The 14,348-nt window shown below is 38.1% G+C and overlaps 1 long non-coding RNA gene and 1 pseudogene across 3 annotated transcripts; one reads left to right on the top strand and one right to left on the bottom strand.

Annotated features, from left to right (window-relative positions):
• The first annotated feature begins 6,096 nt into the window (after positions 1 to 6,096).
• LOC107817537 (uncharacterized) lies at positions 6,097 to 13,018 on the top strand. Of its 3 annotated transcripts, none has more exons than XR_012699106.1 (5): positions 6,097 to 6,401; positions 7,194 to 8,919; positions 11,956 to 11,986; positions 12,100 to 12,274; positions 12,385 to 13,018. It is a non-coding gene; the product is annotated as an uncharacterized LOC107817537 (long non-coding RNA). The 3 variants fall into 3 exon arrangements; XR_012699105.1 differs by having other exon boundaries at positions 11,956 to 12,005; XR_012699107.1 differs by lacking the exon at positions 11,956 to 11,986.
• On the bottom strand, positions 9,516 to 12,931 carry LOC107817536 (uncharacterized; annotated as a pseudogene).
• Positions 13,019 to 14,348: the final 1,330 nt, after the last annotated feature.

Raw genomic sequence — 14,348 nt, 5'->3', positions numbered from 1 at the left:
GCCAGCTCGGGGTGGGTCTCAGTCAGCTAGGGGCCGCCCAAGAGGGGGAGGCAGATCAGGTGGCGGTCAGGCCCGATTCTATACTTTCCTGCGAGGCCAGATGCTATTGCTTCAGATGCAGTGATCATATATATTGTTTCAGTGTGCCACAGGGAGGCTTCTATATTATTTGACCCTGGTTGCACTTATTTGTATGTATCATCGTACTTTGCTCATTATCTGGATATGTCCCGTGAATCCTTAGTTTCACATGTTTGTGTATCTACGTCGATGGGCAGTACAATTATTGTGGACCGTGTGTATCGGTCGTGTATGGTAACTATTGGGGAACTGGATACCATAGTTGATCTTTTATTGCTCAGAATGGTTGATTTCAACGTAATCTTGGGTATGGATTGGTTGTCTCCATGTCATGCTATTCTGGACTGTCACTCAAAAACCATGACGTTGGCTATGCCAGGGTTGCCAAAGGTTGAAAAGAGAGGTTCTCTAGATTGTGTTCCCAACAGGGTAATTTCTTATTTGAAGGCCCAACGTAAATTGGGAAGGGATGTTTGTCATATTTGGCCTTTGTGAGATATATTGATGCATGTACTCCTTCTATTGATTCATTACCGGTAGTGCGAGACTTTCTGGATGTATTTCCTGCAGATCTGCAGGGTATGCCACCCGACAGGGATATTGATTTCGGTATTGACTTGGTGCCGGACACTCAGCCCATTTCTATTCCTCTGTATCGTATGGCACCAGCTTAGTTGAAAGAATTGAAAGAACAATTTCAGGAACTCCTTGATAAGGGGTTTATTAGGCCTAGTGTGTCACCTTGGGTTGCACAGGTTCTGTTTGTGAAAAGAAAAGATGGTACGATGCAGATGTGCATCGATTACAGATAGCTGAACAAAGTTACAATCAAGAATAAATATCCTTTATCGTGTATTGATGACTTATTTGACCAGCTTCGGGTATCACCAGTTGAAAATTGGGATTCGAATATTCTAAAGACGACATTCAGGACTCGTTATGGCCACTATGAATTTCTCGTGATGTCTTTTGGGCTGACCAATGCCACAACAACATTTATGCACTTGATAAATAGCGTATTCCAGCCATATTTTGACTAATTTGTAGTGGTATTTATTGATGATATCCTGGTGTATTTACGTAGTCAGGAAGAACATGCACATCACTTGGGTATTATATTATAGAGGATGAGAGAGAAGAGACTTTATGCCAAATTTTCTAAGTGTGAGTTCTAGATCAGTTCATTGGCATTCTTGGGGTACATAGTGTCCAGTGAAGGAATTAAGGTGGATCCGAAAAAAATAGAGGCAGTTCAGAATTGGCCCATACCATCTTCAGCTACTGAGATTCGGAGTTTTATCGGCTTGGCCGGTTATTATCGTCATTTTGTGGAGGGTTTCTCGTCTATTGCATCGCCTTTGATTAAATTGACCCAGAAAGGTGCTCCGTTCAGGTGGTCAGATGAGTGTGAAGAGAGCTTTCAGAAGCTCAATATAGCTTTGACTACATCCATTGGTGTTGCCTACAAGTTCGGGGTCTTATACTGTATATTTATGACGCATCGCGTATTGGTCTCGGCATAGTGCTGATGCAAGATGGTAGGGTGATTTCCTATGCGTACAGACAGTTAAAGGTACATGAGAAGAATTATCCGGTCCACGATATTAAATTAGCAACTATTATTCATGCCTTGAAGATTTGGCAGTATTATTTGTATGGTGTCCATTGTGAGGTTTATACCGATCACCAGAGTATACAACATCTGTTTAAACAGAACGATCTTAATTTGCAGCAGTGGAGGTGGTTGGAGTTGCTTAAGGATTATGATATCACCATTCACTATCATCCCGGAAACGCCAATGTGGTGGCTGATGCCTTGAGTCGTAAGGCGAAGAGTTTGGCAAGCTTAGCATACTTACCGATAACAAAGACGCCTTTAGGCTTGGATGTTCAGGCTTTGGCCAACCAGTTCATCAGATTGGATATTTCTGAGGCGAGTCGAGTTCTGGCTTGTGTGTTTTCTCAGTCTTCTCTTTATGATTGCATCAGATAATGTCAGTATGATGGCCCCTATCTGCTTGTTCTTAAGGGCACAGTTTAACACGATGATGCCAAGGAAGTCACTATTGGGGATGTTGATGTATTACGGATGCAAGGCAGGCTATGTGTGCCTAATGTAGTTGGTTTGTGTGAGTTGATTCTCCAGGAGGCTCACAATTTGCGGTACTCCATTCATCTAGGTGCCGCGAAGATGTATCAGGATTTGAGGTAGCACTATTGGTGGAGGCGAATGAAGAAAGATGTAATTAGGTTTGTAGCTCAGTGTTTAAATTGTCAACATGCGAGCATCAGAGACCGGGAGCATTGCTTCAGAGACTTGAAATTCTGGAGTGGAAATAGGAGCGTATTACCATGGATTTCGTAGTTGGGCTCCCACAGACTTTGAGGAAATTTGATGTTGTATGGGTGATTGCAGATCGCTTGACCAAGTCCGCGCATTTCATTCCAGTTAGTACTAATTATTCTTCGGAGCGGTTGACTGAGATTTATATCCGTGATATTGTTCGCCTACACGGTGTGCTAGTGTCCATCATTTCAGATCAGGGTACGTAGTTTACATTATAATTTTGTAGAACAGTGCAACGAGAATTGGGTACACAGGTTCAGTTGAGTACATCATTTCTCCCTCAGACGGACGAATAATCAGCACACTATTAAGATATTGGAGGATATTCTACGCGCTTATGTCATTGATTTTAGGGGTTCTTGGGATCAGTTTCTGCCACTCGCGGAGTTTGCTTACAATAACAACTGTCAATCAATCATTCAGATGGCTCCATATGAGGCTTTATATGAGAGACGGTGTCGGTCTCCAGTGGGTTGGTTCGATCCGGGTAAGACTAGGCTACTGGGTACTGACTTGGTTCAGGATACTTTGGAGAAGGTTAAAATGATTCAGGAGCGGCTTTGCATGGTGCAGTCAAGACAGAAGAGTTATGCCGACATGAAGGTCCGTGATGTTTCTTAATTGGTTGGAGAGAAGGTTCTGCTTAAGATTTCACCCATGAAGGGTGTGTTGAGGTTCAGAAAGAAGGGCAAGTTGAGCCCTCGGTATATTGGGCCTTTTGAAATACTCAAGAAGATTAGAGATGTGGCTTATGAACTTGCTTTGCCACCTATTCTATCGGGTGTTCATCCAGTGTTTCATATATCGATGCTCCAGAAGTATGTCAGGGATCTGTCTCATATTTTGGATTTTAGTACAGTGCAGTTGGACAGTAATTTGACTTATGATGTGGAGTCGGTGGTCATTTTAGACCCATAGGTTCGAAAGCTGAGGTCAAAGAACATAACGTCAGTGAAGATACAGTGGAGAGGCCAGCCAGTCGGAGAACCTACTTGGGAGATTGAGCGGGAGATGCTGAGAAAATATCCACACCTATTTAAGGCTCCAGGTATGATTCTAAACCAGTTCGGGGACGAATGTTTGTTTAAGAGAAGGAGAATGTAACGACCCGGCCAGTCGGTTTTGAGTATTACAACCCCGTTCCCATATTTACTGCTCAATTTATGCTTTACTGTTATTTTATGACTTACCGGGTTAGTTATTTGGGTCCGAAAGAATTTCAGAGTGAATTGAGACACTTAGTCTCATAAAAAAATTGATCGGATGTTGACTTGTATGTAAACGACCTCCGATTTTAATTTTGATGGTTCCGTTAGCTCCGTTGGATGATTTTGGACTTAGGAGCATGTCCGAATTGTGATTTGGAGGTCCATAGTGGAATTAGGCTTGAAATGGCGAAAGTTGAATTTTTGAGAAGTTTGACCGGGGAGTTGACTTTTTGATATCGAGGTCGAAATCCGATTTTGAAATTGAAATATATGTGTTACGTCATTTATGACTTGTGTGCAAAATTTGAGGTCAATCGGAATTGAATTGATATGTTTAGGCATCGAATGCAGAAGTTGGAATTTGTTAGTTTTCGTTAAGCTTGAATTAGGGTGTGATTCATGTTTTTAGCGTAGTTTTATGCGATTTGAAAGCTCGACTAAGTTCGTATGATGTTTTAGGACCTGTTGGTGTATTTGGTTGAGGTCCCGGGGGCCTCGGGTGAGTTTCAGATGGTTAACAGGTTGGATTTTGGACTTGGAATGTTGCTGGAATTTTCCTGATGCCTGCACCTGGTTTCCTTCTTCACGTTCACGAGAAGGGTCTCGTTTCGCGAAGAGGAACTGGAGGCAGGCGAGGTTGTTCATCGCGTTCGCTATTGGGCATCGCATTCGCGAAAGGGAAAATAACTGGTGTGAATTTTTGCCTTCGCGTTCGTGAAGGGTGGCTCGCGTTAGTGAAGGTTCGCCCGGTAAAGCATCGCGTTCGCGAAGGGAAATGTTTGGACAACACAATTTTGTGCTTCGTGAACGCGAGGGATCTGTCGCGTTCGCGAAGAAGAATGGTCTGGGCAGACTGTTTAAGTTCTGAAAATGGGACATTTTCCATTTTTGACGGATTGGAGCTCGGGTAAAGGCAATTTTTGGGAGATTTTCAAAGAAAATAACAGGGTAAGTATTCTTAACTCAATATTGGTCAAATTAGCCGGATCCATGATTATTTATTGGTCAATAATGAAAGTAAGACTTAAGAAAAATAGTTACACAATTTTAATAAGGAAATATTTATAAGTAAAATCTTATTCAATTTTAGATTCCTAAGTATAAGGAGTTTTTACCTAGTTTAAATAACGAAGCATTTAATAAATAAAAGTTAGTTACTTTTAATGTCCTAAATATTAGGAAAATAATTATATTATAATTACAATTTTATCTAGTGTGAACTCTATTTTTAAAGGGTAAAAAAGACGAATGATATTTCGTTAAGGGTCTTCGTGCTTTTAATATAGTATAGATATAGATAGATTATTAAATTTTATTATAAAAAAGAAATATTGTTTCAGAATATTTTACCCCTAAAAAGTAATGAATAATTAGGGGTCTTTACAAAATAGCCGATCTAGTTCACTATTTACTTTTTCTAGCCAATATATATAAATAATACAATGATTATATACGATTATTTATATTATATATAAATTATACATATATTATACATCCACCATCTATATAGTTTTAAGTTCTTGGGTAGGCGGTTATTTAATTATTTTTTTAAAAACAACAGTAAATTCAACTGGCTATTTGCGTAAAAATTCCTGTTAATGAAGAATTAATAAAATCAAAATGAAAAAATGGTACCACATGACAACACATAGGAGCAATTGATAATTTGTTTTGCCTTATATTAGGTTTGGCAAAGGCACCCCCAAACAATTGGCATTATATAGCCCATTCTTAAAAAAATTATGTTTTATTTATTTTCTCTCCACCGTTTGCTGCCTCTCCCCTTCTTGTTCATCTACTTCCCCCCTTTCTTTGCTACCCCACACCCCTCCCCCTCTCCCTCTTTATTTGCTTCTCTATAGTACTTAACCTCCTCTCACCCCAGACCCACACAATACTCTTATTCTACCATCAATGCTTCCCTCCGTTGTTCTTTACAGCCAGCACGAAGGGAATTCAATAACAGAACTTTTCCAACATGCATACCTTTACTAATATTTATCACCCGCATGTTTTGAGAATCAATTTTGTTTTAGAAAATTCTCATTTTGTATATCAATGTATTTTTAGCATATGTATCTATGTATATCTCCAAAACATTATGTGTTATACCCTTAGATATACACCGAAGGAAAATAAAATTTTGATATACATTTTGATATACACAAAGAAGAAAAATAAAGTTGCGATGTATATGTTGGTATACACATTATTTAACATGTTATACAGTATGATATACAAAAACTATAATTACTTTTTTGTTATACACTTGGATATACACTATGATATACAAACTATATTTATAATTTTTTATATTTTTAATGCTTGTGAGAAATAATTTAAAAACCTTGAAAAACGATTGTAGAGATTTGGGAGAAAATCTTGAAAGATTTTTGAATTTTAACAAAAAGGAAATGAAAGCCTATTTTTAGGGTGATGGTTAGACCATTAGAAGAGAGAGAAGATCATTAAATGTTAAATTTAGATTACGCGTGCCAAATGCTAAAAGATAGGCCATTTTCTGCCATGGAATGCCAAATCCCCAATCAAAATATGGGCTGGGTACCGACCCGAGTGCCAAAGACTTCGGGAGGAGCCCAAATATATTGAAGCACGTGAGCATCACGTGAGAAGGCAAGAACCGATCATCTCGTTAACTCGCCCTAAAACATCGGCTGGGGCGATCATCTCGTTTCCTCGGATCGCCATCGCCGATTTTTCACCAACCACCGTCAAACACCGTCAACAACCACAATAATCACCAGGTAAATATTCCTCTCCGAAGAATATTCTAGATCCTTCTATAACTAGATGCTATAATATTAAAAATTAGCTCATCTTTTCGCAGTTGTGTATACGGCTATGAAATTTTGTAGTTTAATGCTTCAAACTGATAAAATGAGCTAAGCTAAATATTGTGATTAATTACCTGGCTTTTTCCTTGAACTTTGTCGGTGGTTAATGCTTATTATTGCTCATGTTAGCATTTTATGTGACGGTGTTTGACTTTATAGAGTTTAAGATATTAGTTTGACTTGTCTATTATATTAGTTGAAGTTGATGAACAGTATTAGAATAGCAGTTGAAAAATTAGTTTGACAGAGAGTATCACATCAAAGTTTTAAAATATAAGTACTTTAAATAAAATTGAAGTCTAGAAAGCTATATAAAACAACAATATTACTCCATTTGTCCCTGTTTATGTGATACACTTTCTCTTAATGACATGATTTATAGACACATGAATATTTATGGCTTGTTTCAGACCACATGTTTTAAATTTTTTTCTTTCTTTCTTTCTTTCTTTCTTTCTTTCTTTCTTAAACTCCGTTAAACAACATCAAATAAAATGGGACGCATGGGATTGGTTATTGCAATGTCACATGTTCTTGTCAATTCCATACTTTATAGATCTATTGTGGTAATTTCATTCCTGCATACCAGACTACATATTACATATCCAATGAAAATGACAATATTTTTATTTTGTTCAAGTTTTGATATGATGTAGATAGTTTTAATTTTACAGCTCATTTATATTATTACTACTAGTACAGGGGAAAAACCTCTCTTGCTTAGTCTAAAGTTATGGTTAGAGGAAGAGATTCATGTTGGGAACATTGTGTCCTTGTTGATGCAACTAGACAGAAGGTAAGATGTAACTATTGCCGGCGGGAGTTCAGTGGAGGAGTTTACAGAATGAAGTTTCATTTGGCTCAAATAAAAAACAAAGACATAGTTCCATGTGCTGAAGTCCCGAACGAGGTGAGAGATCACATTAGAAGCATTTTAAACACTCCGAAGAAACAGAAAAATCCTAAGAAACCAAAGCTGGATCAAGCTGCCAATGATCAGCAAAGAAGCTCTTCAGCTAGTGGTGGACTCCATCCTCTTCGTGGATTTAGTGGAGAGAACGGTAGCCCTTGTCCTTCTATTATGTTTGCGCGCCATTCTCCGAGTTCACAGCCAGCAGTTGATGATGCTCAAAAGCAAAAACAGGACAATGCTGATAAGAATATTGCTGCGTTTTTCTACCACAATGCAATACCTTTTACAGCCGCAAAGTCCTTGTACTATCAGGAAATGGTGGACGCGATTCTTGAGTGCGAAGTAGGGTCCATGTGCTGAAACATTGGGCGGTAATCTTTTGGAAAAAGTCAAAGTCGATATTAACGACAGTTACAAGAGATTAAAGGATGAATGGAAAGAAACGGGCTGTACAATCTTGTGTGATTGCTGGTCCGATGGAAAGGCTAAATCCCTTGTGGTACTTTCTGTGGCATGTGCCAAAGGGACATTGTTCCTTAGGTCCGTTGACGTATCTGATCATGCAGATGATCCTCATTATTTATTTGGGTTGCTTGAATCAGTTGTTCTGGAAATTGGCATGAATAATGTTGTCCAAGTTATTACCGATAGTTCTGCTAGTTACATATATGCGGGAAGGCTTCTCTCAGACAAGTACCCTTCGGTTTTCTGGTCTCCGTGCGCTTCGCATTGTATCAATAAAATGTTGGAGGATTTTAGCAAACATGAGTGGGTGAATATTGTTCTTGACGAGGCAAATACAATCTTAAAATACATATACGGTAATGACTGGATTCTAAATATGATGAGAAAATTTTCAGTCAGAGAGGAGTTCGTTCGAGCAAGAATTATAAAAAATGCGGCTCATTTCTTTTCCTTAAGGGCCCTTGCGATCCAAGAGGATAATTTAAAGCACATGTTTTCTCGTGCCGAATGGTTGTCATCTATGAATAGTAGGCACCCCGATGTCCAGGCCATAAAGTCATTTTTGTGCCTTGAAAGATTCTGGAGATCCGCACGTGAAGCTGTCGCGGTGTCCGAACTGTTACTTAAGCTGTTAAGGATCATGGATGGAGACATGCCTGCTATGGCATATATGTATGACAGAGTGGAAAGAGCAAAGATGTCCATCAAAGCATTCTACAAGGATGTTGATGAAAACTATGCGCCGATTTGGGATATAATTGACAGGAGATGGAGCATGCTTCTTCAATCCCCATTACATGCAGCAGCAGCATTCCTTAATCCTTCCATTTTCTACAACCCAAACTTTAAGATTGATTCAAGGATCAGGAATGGTTTTCAAGAAGCCATGACGAAAATGGCGTCCGAGGATAAAGATATATATAATTTGACTTACTAAGCCAATCAATTTTGACGAAATAGATGTCGGCGCTGAATGGCCTACTGAAGCTGATGTTGCATGCACTTTCTTGGATGATTCCTGGTTGCACACTCCACCCATTGAAGTCAGAGGTATTCCTTCATTTAGTGAATTATCTATAAACTCAGATGATACGTTTTATTTCTCTAATTTTTTATTGGCCTATCTGAAAAATAGATACTTCTGGATTATCTATGGTTGCACAATTCATCCCTTATGTGAATACTTCTGGATTCTGAATTGCACTGATTCGAGTATTCATAATTTTATTTCTGATATATGTTTGTGACCAGGCAGTGGTTGTTTTTTTGTTTATAAAGCTGGTTTGGTATCTGGCTTAAATGCCGTTTTACAAATTTGCAGTGAATTATATTTTATAAGCACCCTAACAATACAGAAATATTAATCCCAGTAATAATTTTGTCATGGACCTTTTTTTTTTTTTGAGAATGGTAACAGTATATTCATCAGCATTAAGGAAGAGCTGGGCACCATATTTACAAAGTAGATTAAGCAAAAGAGAACTTTACTCTTCTTACGAGGTTACTACAAGGCTTCTAGAAAATCTAGTAACGAAACAGTATCTTCTAGATTTTGTCATGGACCTTCTCATCAAATTACTTACATCACAACCACTTGGTGTCAAAGGTTATTCATTTCCATTAAAAGACGCCTTACGTATCGGGGATTATATAGCTCGCCTTACATGGGGGTTTATCTGATGAGTAGGTGGACGTAGATCCATTGATGATAACCTATGAGAGATGAAGTACATTGTTGGCCTTGATTTTGGAGTTTCAATCAAACAAGAGCTTGCTAGATTAATGATAAAAACCAAAACCTCTTTTACTCTATCTTCAGGACATGGAAGGCGTTCATCCAGTAAATCACTAAGCTGCACATGATCTCTAGTTGATGAATTTGCTAGCAGAGTAATGCATTCCCCAAGATGCTTTCCTTTGATTATCTCCAATGCTAATACCCCAAAACTATAGACATCACACATTTGTGTAACCTTCATTGTATATGCAAGCTCTGAAACAATAAAATTTCCAAAACAGTATAACAATTCAAACGTGCAAATGAGATAAAAACAGCACAGAGTGTGCAGCTATACTTCATGAAATTGTAAAGGATAAAAAGTTAGACCTTACCAGGTGCAACATAGCCATATGTGCCTGCAAGCGTAGTGCAGTTGGATGAGTCTGGCATGAGAAGCTTAGCTATGCCAAAATCTGAAACTCGAGCTTCATACTCAGAATCAAGCAAAACATTACTGCTTGATATGTCTCGATGAACAATCGGTGGTGAGCAATCCTGGTGCAGGTAAGATAAAGCAAAAGCAACACCTTTGATGATATTCACCCTTTTAAGCCAATCCAAATTCTTGGACTCAACTTCATTACTCAAAATACTAGACAAACTCCCCCTCTCTGCATACTCGTAAACCAAGAACGAGTGTTCTGCATTCGAACAAAAGCCATAGAGTTTCACAATGTTCCGATGCTTAGTCCCTATCAATGCCCTTACCTCATTCATGAAGGCTTTTGCGATGTGTATTCTCAAATGAAGAATGAAGTCTCTTCACAGCTATATTCCCTAATGATGGAAGGTTTACCTTGTAAACGCTTCCATGTCCTCCTTGCCCGATGCAAAATGTTGAATCAAACTCCTCTGTGGCGTTTAAGATATCCTTGTACAATGCTTTTCCATCTAACATGGATATCGAAAACAAACCATCATCCTGTCTTTCAACGTCTTTAGCTTTCCTTCTTTTATAATACATAAGGAGAACACCAATGAAAGCACAGAGAAGTACTAGTGCTCCCATAACAGGAAGTACAGTGACGAGGATGTGTTTACGTCTTGAGTGCTTCTTCCCCACAGAAAATGGACTTTCGCAAGGCTGGAATCCTGTTACATTGCCGCAAAGACCTTTATTACCTTCTAATAAGGCAGTCAAAAAAGCTTTATTATTTGGTATTGGACCTTCTAACTCATTGTATGACAAGACAACATCCTGCAAAGCAGTTAAACTTTCAAATTCTTCAGGAATGAGGCCAGAGAGGCCATTGTGAGAAAGATTCAAGTTGGCCAAGTCTAGCAAACTGGCTAACTGAGCAGGTATTTCTCCATCAAGAAGGTTATGGCTCAAATCAAGTACATGAGATGAGTTATCCTCCCTATCTCTTCTGGAATTTTCTGGCCGAACTTGTTGTTGCTCAGGTTCAAGAGAAACATGTTCATGTAATCTCCTATAAATGTTGGAATCGGCCCGTTCAATCTATTGTCTGACAGATCAAGGGACTCTAACTTTGTTAGTGACTCAAGCTCTGTAGGAATACTACCATGAATGTGGTTGTTCTTCACAAATAATTTAACTAAAGAGGTCAATTTTCCAAATTCCTTAGGAATCTGCCAGGCTAAATGATTCGATGAAAGATCAAGTCCTAGAAGCCCTTTGAGATTTCCAATCTCTGGTGGTATGCTACCTCTTATGTTATTTCTGGCTATCTGCAGATTAGTCAGATTCTTGCATTTCCCTCAGTTGCTGCTGAGTTCACCATGAAAATCATTGTCACTCAAATCGATGAACTGAAGCTCTGGATAGATGCCAAAAGCTTCAGATAAATTCCCAGTGAAACTGTTAGAAAAACGAACCCATTGGAAACTCGAGCACTTGCTCAAGCTTCGTGGTATTGGACCTTTCAGCTTGTTACTAGTTACCGAGAAGCTCACAAGCTTCCCACCTTGGCAAAGATGCTCTGGCAGTTGGCCTGAAAACTGATTTACACCCAATGCCAGCACAACCAAGTTATCCAAATATTCAAGTTCTTTAGGAATAGAACCGGAAAGTTTGTTGTGATGGAGAGACAGAACTTGCAAGTTTCTCAAATTGCCAAATGAAGCAGGAATTGAACCAGTAAGTTGATTACTGGATATATCCAGACGAGTGAGATTTTTCAGATTCCCCAACTCACTGGGAATGAGACCAGACAATTCATTTGAGTAAGCATAGAACAGTTTTGCATTGATCATGTTACTTATTTCTAGAGGAATATGACCTGTTAACTGGTTTGTATCAAGATCAGCTTCAATAAGATTGTCAAGTTTCCCTATTTCGGCAGGAATGGAGCCAGAAAGTTTGTTAACATAAAGGTACAGAGTTTTGAGCTCAGTTAAGTCACCTAGAGTTTTTGGAATTTGACCAGAAAGATTGTTAGCCTGTAAGATTAAATGCTGAAGTGACTTCATCTTTCCTATTTCTGCAGGAATGGAGCCAGAAAGTCTATTAACATGAAGAAACAGAAATTGCAAGTTTCTCAAATTGCCAAATGAAGCAGGAATTGGACCAGCAAGTTGATTACGCGATAATTCCAGATCCATGAGGTTTTCCAGATTTCCCAACTCACTAGGAATGGAGCCAGAAAGTTTGTTAACATAAAGGTACAAAAGTTTGAGCTCAATTAAATCACCTATACTGTTTGGGATTGGACCAGAAAGATTGTTTCTATATAACAATAAATGCTCAAGTGACTTCATTTTTCCTATTTCAGCAGGAATAGGACCAGACAATTCATTGGAGAAAGCATAGAAATTTTTTGCATTGATCAAGTTACCTATTTCTAGAGGAATATGATCTGTTAATTGGTTTTTCTGAAGACGAGCTTCAACAAGATTGACAAGTGCGCCAATTTGTGGCGGGATTGTGCCTGAAATCTGATTAGTCGACAAGTCAAGATAGACAAGATTAGTGAGTTTGCCTATTTCAGGTGGGATAGTGCCAGAGAGCTGGTTCATGCTAATATCAACATATTCAAGAAAAGGGAGGGACGAAAATGGAAAATCATAGAGCGTGCCAATGACACCAACATTTGTAATATTCAACTTGTTTACCCTACCGTTGACGCATATAACTCCATACCAGCCCCTGCATGCATCAGAACTTAGTTTCCATGAAGCCAACAAGGTATTATTCTGGTTTTGGAAAGTGGCTTTCCATTTGAGGAGAGCAGTTGCTTCCTCAGTGGAAGCAAAAGTAAATGTGAAGAGATATAAGAAAGTGAAAAACTGAAGTAAAGAAAATACTCTTGGAATTTTCATTATGGCTTTAGGATTTCAGCTGTTTATTTTGTTTATATTGATGAACTCGAGTTCAAAGTAGAATTTTATAGTGTAGTGAATCATTACAAGTCTTTGTGAGTCAATGGCATTAATTTCTCAGCTAACATACTGAAAGTATTAGAAAAACTTGGGAGCCAATGATTTAATAGGTGGTTGGCGATTACACTTTTAATCACAGGATTTGTGGAAAATAATGGACAAGCCATTCAAGAGTTCTATTCCCTCCTTTTTAATTAAATTAAATTACTATATATTAAAAGGCAACACGATTAGAATTAAAGTATTGACCACTAAATATGGGACCATATATAAAATAAAAAATGAAGCTGTAAAATCTTAGCTTAAATATTAAGCTATGATGCTTAATTTATACAACAAAAAGACTCCAACTCCTTAGCCAACATAAAATAACAAAAATATTATAACTTTATTGATTGAGGGATAATAAATATATAAATGAACAAAAAATAGAGATATAGAGAAGGAAGTGATTTTCTTCTTTAATTGTGCCTTTTCCTATCTATTACAAGGCCTTTATATAAGCATGAAAAGTGAAGAATCACTATTGTAAATATGTCATTGAACTTGTCATTAAGTATTTGAGGGGAAGATCATGGGGAGGTTATGGAGTTACAGTCATAACTCCATAAGTATTAGAGTAGTGTGAGTTATGGAGATAATGGGGAAAGAACATTGACATCCACTCTCTCAAACTCTTCACAATACTAGCCCTTGGATGTCCATGTAATTTACTAGAAAAAGTACCTAGTTATATGTACTATGCATTACTAGCTGCCTCGTTAAAAAGCTTACCAGGAAAACCATTAGGACAAAACCTTGGTTAAGGAAAAAAGAGTGCAGTTGCTTAGTTACTCCCCCTGAAGAAATCATCACTTAATGTCTCGAAGACGACGCATTCCAATCTTGCATATCATCTTTTCAAATGTTGAGGTTGGTAATGCCTTAGTAAACATATCAGCCAAATTATCACTTGAACGAATTTGTTGAACATCTATTTCACCATTCTTTTGAATATCATGAGTGGAATTTTTTTTTTGGTGAAATGTATTTAATTCTATCTCCTTTGATGTATCCTCCTTTCAGTTGAGTTATGCATGCATCATTATCTTCATACAATATTGTTGGAATATTCCCTTTCGAATAAATACCACATGTTTCCTGAATATGTTGAGTTATCGATCTCAACCAAATGCATTCTCGACTTGCTTCGTGAATGGCTATTATCTCTGCATGATTTGAAGAAGTAGCAACCATAGTTTGTTTCGTTGAACGCCATGATATGGTTGTACCTCCATTTGTAAATAAATAGCCTGTCTGAGAGCGACCTTTGTGTGGATCAGACAAATATCCTGCATCTGCATAACCAATCAATGAT

The sequence above is a fragment of the Nicotiana tabacum genome, chromosome 15, assembly GCF_000715075.1.
Source record: "Nicotiana tabacum cultivar K326 chromosome 15, ASM71507v2, whole genome shotgun sequence".
In the NCBI taxonomy this organism is placed as follows: domain Eukaryota; kingdom Viridiplantae; phylum Streptophyta; class Magnoliopsida; order Solanales; family Solanaceae; genus Nicotiana; species Nicotiana tabacum.
Note: the sequence above shows the minus strand (reverse complement) of the source record. Positions and strands in the feature narration are given on the sequence as shown.